At 52.1% G+C, this 5000-nt stretch overlaps 1 non-coding gene across 1 annotated transcript in view; it reads left to right on the top strand.

Annotated features, from left to right (window-relative positions):
* The first annotated feature begins 4767 nt into the window (after positions 1 to 4767).
* Positions 4768 to 5000, top strand: part of LOC126434747 (small subunit ribosomal RNA) — a 1910-nt gene continuing 1677 nt past the window's right edge. The window contains exon 1 of the ribosomal RNA XR_007579455.1: positions 4768 to 5000. This exon is cut by the window's right edge and continues 1677 nt beyond it. This is a non-coding gene — a ribosomal RNA (small subunit ribosomal RNA).

Below are 5000 nucleotides of genomic sequence, written 5' to 3'. Positions count from 1 at the left end.
CCCACTCCAACCGCCCAACTCGCAACTCCAGCGGATGAACGGCGGACTTTTCCCGCAGTCGCAATGTGCAATCCACCCCTATAACATGCGTTTCATGAAGAGGTACGTCCAATATGCGACATTCCCGCTGTCCCTATACATGAGCTGCGAGCTGTACCAGTTACGAGCTAGAGACGCGATCGCGTTGCTCTCTGTACGAATGCCGATGCTGAGCGGTCAGCTAGGAGGCGCTCCATCCATGTCGGTACCGGTGAGCGTTGCACTCGCAGTCGCAAAAACGTACGGCAAGTATATTACTCGGAAGAGTCAATGACAGTCCACGCCCCCCTGCGTGGGAAGAGTCTTTCTAGGCCATGACCCACCGGAAGGGCGCAGCGTCCCCCACCCCAGACATGTGACGTCACACCATCGGTATTGACGACTAGACTGATTCCTTATAATCATTTGCCATACACCGGTGGAAGCTGCCGAGACGAGTAACTACATAGCGGGCTCGCCGTGTCACTAATGTACAGAGATACAACAGTTTCGACTGGAACCGGATTAAACGTATACACGGCGCTGATTAGTAATAGATAGAGCCATCAGAATACAGATAATGTATACAACTGTCCGTATACATGCTGAAAGACTCTGCTCACAATCACAACCACACGTCAGCCACACACCCTTATCACGCACTACTCTCTGCCTGTAACACGCACACAGACAATATGTAAGCACCAGCATGGAACAACACCCAGTGCATCCTCTCTGCCACATTAGACAATCCACACTGTCATAACCAGACTGGGAGGTCCACTCAGAAAACAGAATATCCCACCCACCCGACAACCACCATTGCTCAGCCAAGCCACCAACACCCACACATGTCCTACACAGGGGTGCACCCAACATCACAATACTGCCTCCTCTCACAGCACACAAACAATGGCAGGAATGAAAGACACAGGTCTGCCACAACCATGGAATCAGAGCGCCGCCTGTCATGAGCCAAAGGTGCATCCTGACGTGGCAAATCAGATGATGCCGCAGGCATCCACTTACTATAGTCACAATCAACAAACCGGCCGCCCCGCCCCCCATTAAACCTTTCCTTACAACAATGTGTACCTTAACCTAACCTATATCGTACCGTAACCTAACCTATATCGTACCGTAACCTAACCTACGTCGTACCGTAACCTAACCTACGTCGTACCGTAACCTAACCTACGTCGTACCGTAACCTAACCTACGTCGTACCGTAACCTAACCTACGTCGTACCGTAACCTAACCTACGTCGTACCTTAACCTAACCTACGTCGTACCTTAACCTAACCTACGTCGTACCTTAACCTAACCTACGTCGTACCTTAACCTAACCTACGTCGTACCTTAACCTAACCTACGTCGTACCTTAACCTAACCTACGTCGTACCTTAACCTAACCTACGTCGTACCTTAACCTAACCTACGTCGTACCTTAACCTAACCTACGTCGTACCTTAACCTAACCTACGTCGTACCTTAACCTAACCTACGTCGTACCTTAACCTAACCTACGTCGTACCTTAACCTAACCTACGTCGTACCTTAACCTAACCTACGTCGTACCTTAACCTAACCTACGTCGTACCTTAACCTAACCTACGTCGTACCTTAACCTAACCTACGTCGTACCTTAACCTAACCTACGTCGTACCTTAACCTAACCTACGTCGTACCTTAACCTAACCTACGTCGTACCTTAACCTAACCTACGTCGTACCTTAACCTAACCTACGTCGTACCTTAACCTAACCTACGTCGTACCTTAACCTAACCTACGTCGTACCTTAACCTAACCTACGTCGTACCTTAACCTAACCTACGTCGTACCTTAACCTAACCTACGTCGTACCTTAACCTAACCTACGTCGTACCTTAACCTAACCTACGTCGTACCTTAACCTAACCTGTATTGCGCCTTAACCTAACCTGTATTGCGCCTTAACCTAACCTGTATTGCGCCTTAACCTAACCTGTATTGCGCCTTAACCTAACCTGTATTGCGCCTTAACCTAACCTGTATTGCGCCTTAACCTAACCTGTATTGCGCCTTAACCTAACCTGTATTGCGCCTTAACCTAACCTGTATTGCGCCTTAACCTAACCTGTATTGCGCCTTAACCTAACCTGTATTGCGCCTTAACCTAACCTGTATTGCGCCTTAACCTAACCTGTATTGCGCCTTAACCTAACCTGTATTGCGCCTTAACCTAACCTGTATTGCGCCTTAACGTAACCTGTATTGCGCCTTAACGTAACCTATATTGCGCCTTAACGTAACCTATATTGCGCCTTAACCTAACCTATATTGCGCCTTAACGTAACCTATATTGCGCCTTAACGTAACCTATATTGCGCCTTAACGTAACCTATATTGCGCCTTAACGTAACCTATATTGCGCCTTAACGTAACCTATATTGCGCCTTAACGTAACCTATATTGCGCCTTAACGTAACCTATATTGCGCCTTAACGTAACCTATATTGCGCCTTAACGTAACCTATATTGCGCCTTAACGTAACCTATATTGCGCCTTAACGTAACCTATATTGCGCCTTAACGTAACCTATATTGCGCCTTAACGTAACCTATATTGCGCCTTAACGTAACCTATATTGCGCCTTAACGTAACCTATATTGCGCCTTAACGTAACCTATATTGCGCCTTAACGTAACCTATATTGCGCCTTAACGTAACCTATATTGCGCCTTAACGTAACCTATATTGCGCCTTAACGTAACCCACATTGTGCTGTAACCCAACACACGTTGGGCCTTAACCCAACACACGTTGGGCCTTAACCCAACACACGTTGGGCCTTAACCCAACACACGTTGGGCCTTAACCCAACACACGTTGGGCCTTAACCCAACACACGTTGGGCCTTAACCCAACACACGTTGGGCCTTAACCCAACACACGTTGGGCCTTAACCCAACACACGTTGGGCCTTAACCCAACACACGTTGGGCCTTAACCCAACACACGTTGGGCCTTAACCCAACACACGTTGGGCCTTAACCTGCTCTGTAATTGTCATACGACGCGTTAAATTAGTGTAGTGTTGCCCAACTGCAACCCCCGCAATATAGTTTGCTACTCGCACTGCCCGGTCCCCAGTGTATCGCTTCATGTTAAACACCTTGCAGCTATACACTGTAATGTGGATGGCAGCAGGACGTACATGCTCAATGCCCTTTGCAGTTGTTCATTGGCATTTGCAGTTGTTCATTGGCATTCGCATGGCGAAGCACTTAGCCTACGCTGTGGTACGGCCTGTGTCAACTGTCCGCTGATGTTGTACGTCCAAATCACACACTGTACTGCACATTGGTCCTCATGTACTGAATGATACATCGTGGTACATGTGACCGTACAACGACTGCGCCAACAACGGCGAACCATGCGGTCCAAATGTTGTGCACTCAGCTACGTGTCGTCTCCCTATAAGAGCTGGATTGCAGTGTGGTATGCCCTGGATGGCGATCAGCATGAGCCGTCTGTTGATGTAGTGGCGCGTGTTGTCAGACGTAGTCGTCTCTTCTCACACACCGTGATAGCATGGTGCACTGCGTTCCACATCTGCGACATGCGACAGAGGCCGGTTGACAGTCGTTCGCGCAATGGACATCGCATACGTACGGGGGCCACCTTCCACGTGTTCGCGAAGCGTGCACATGTTGTTGCGTGTATGTGGGCAGACAGTGTGTCGTGACACCTGACACAGGCATGCAACAATCGTTGAATTTGCAAATGGCGATGGACGCCTACGTTTGCTGGTGACGTTACGCAAATGAACAACTGGTAAACCGTTGTGGTGCGGTTGTTCTCGCTAGAGGTGAATCAGTGATGGCGACGATCGGTTGAGCTACCAACCGGTTGTTCCAGCGATACCCACCATGCCCACGAACGTGAATGGCATCTGGGTGTGAAGCGATACGCGGCGGTGGCTGGGTGGGACCGTCCCCGGCCGGTGAGGGGGGGCCTCCCGGCGTGCTGGCCGCGCGGTGCGTGGGCGCACGCGCTACAGCCGGCTGGTGGGGGCGGCCAGTGGCAGGCGCGCCGGCCGACGGAGGCGGCAGGCGGCGCAGCTGCGCGCCGGCGCACCCTGCACGCGGCGCCGTGCGGCCAAAGTAGGTCCTCGCGGGCCCGGTGCGAAGCGCGGTGGACATCTGCAGTGTGCTGGTCCGATTGAGGACTGTGTGCGCTGAGGATGCGCCGCCGCCTGGCGCTCGGCGCCGCGACGCCGTCTGCTGCTCGGTCGCCTCTGCGGTTCTCGCAGGTGGTTTGTATCGCAGCTGTGCGGACGTGTTGGCGCGTGCGCTGTGCTGGGAGAGTTCGCTTCGGCACCCAAGTGGGGCTTTTGTCCTTCTGTGGCGCTGGCGTTGGAGCTGCCGGTCACCGTAGGTGGCGCGTGTTGTCTCCCGCCGGCAATGCCACGACAGCACGCTCCCGGGCCTCTGTCGGCAGCGGCAAGCTCAGTTGGGAGCACGGGTGGTCGCACCTAAAGCGTCTACTCGCCAAACTCCGGGCGATTGCGCCTCTCTCGAACCCGACCAAGTACTTAGGACGGCGCTGCGCGCCGCCGGGACCTGAGAGGGTTTCGAGGTGTATGGTGCAGGGGAGCTCAGCCTCCTCCTGTTTGCAGAATAATTGAGCGGACGCTTGCGTGTTCGCGCGGGCCCCCGGGACACACTCCCGGGCGGCCGGCTGCTCAGCTCTAGTTGACGCAGCTCCCTGGTTGATCCTGCCAGTAGTCATATGCTTGTCTCAAAGATTAAGCCATGCATGTCTCAGTACAAGCCGCATTAAGGTGAAACCGCGAATGGCTCATTAAATCAGTTATGGTTCCTTAGATCGTACCCACGTTACTTGGATAACTGTGGTAATTCTAGAGCTAATACATGCAAACAGAGTCCCGACCAGAGATGGAAGGGACGCTTTTATTAGATCAAAACCAATCGGTC

Source organism: Schistocerca serialis, unplaced genomic scaffold (assembly GCF_023864345.2).
Source record: "Schistocerca serialis cubense isolate TAMUIC-IGC-003099 unplaced genomic scaffold, iqSchSeri2.2 HiC_scaffold_1195, whole genome shotgun sequence".
Taxonomy (NCBI): Eukaryota; Metazoa; Arthropoda; class Insecta; order Orthoptera; family Acrididae; genus Schistocerca; species Schistocerca serialis.
This window is presented reverse-complemented; position numbering and strand designations above follow the sequence as displayed.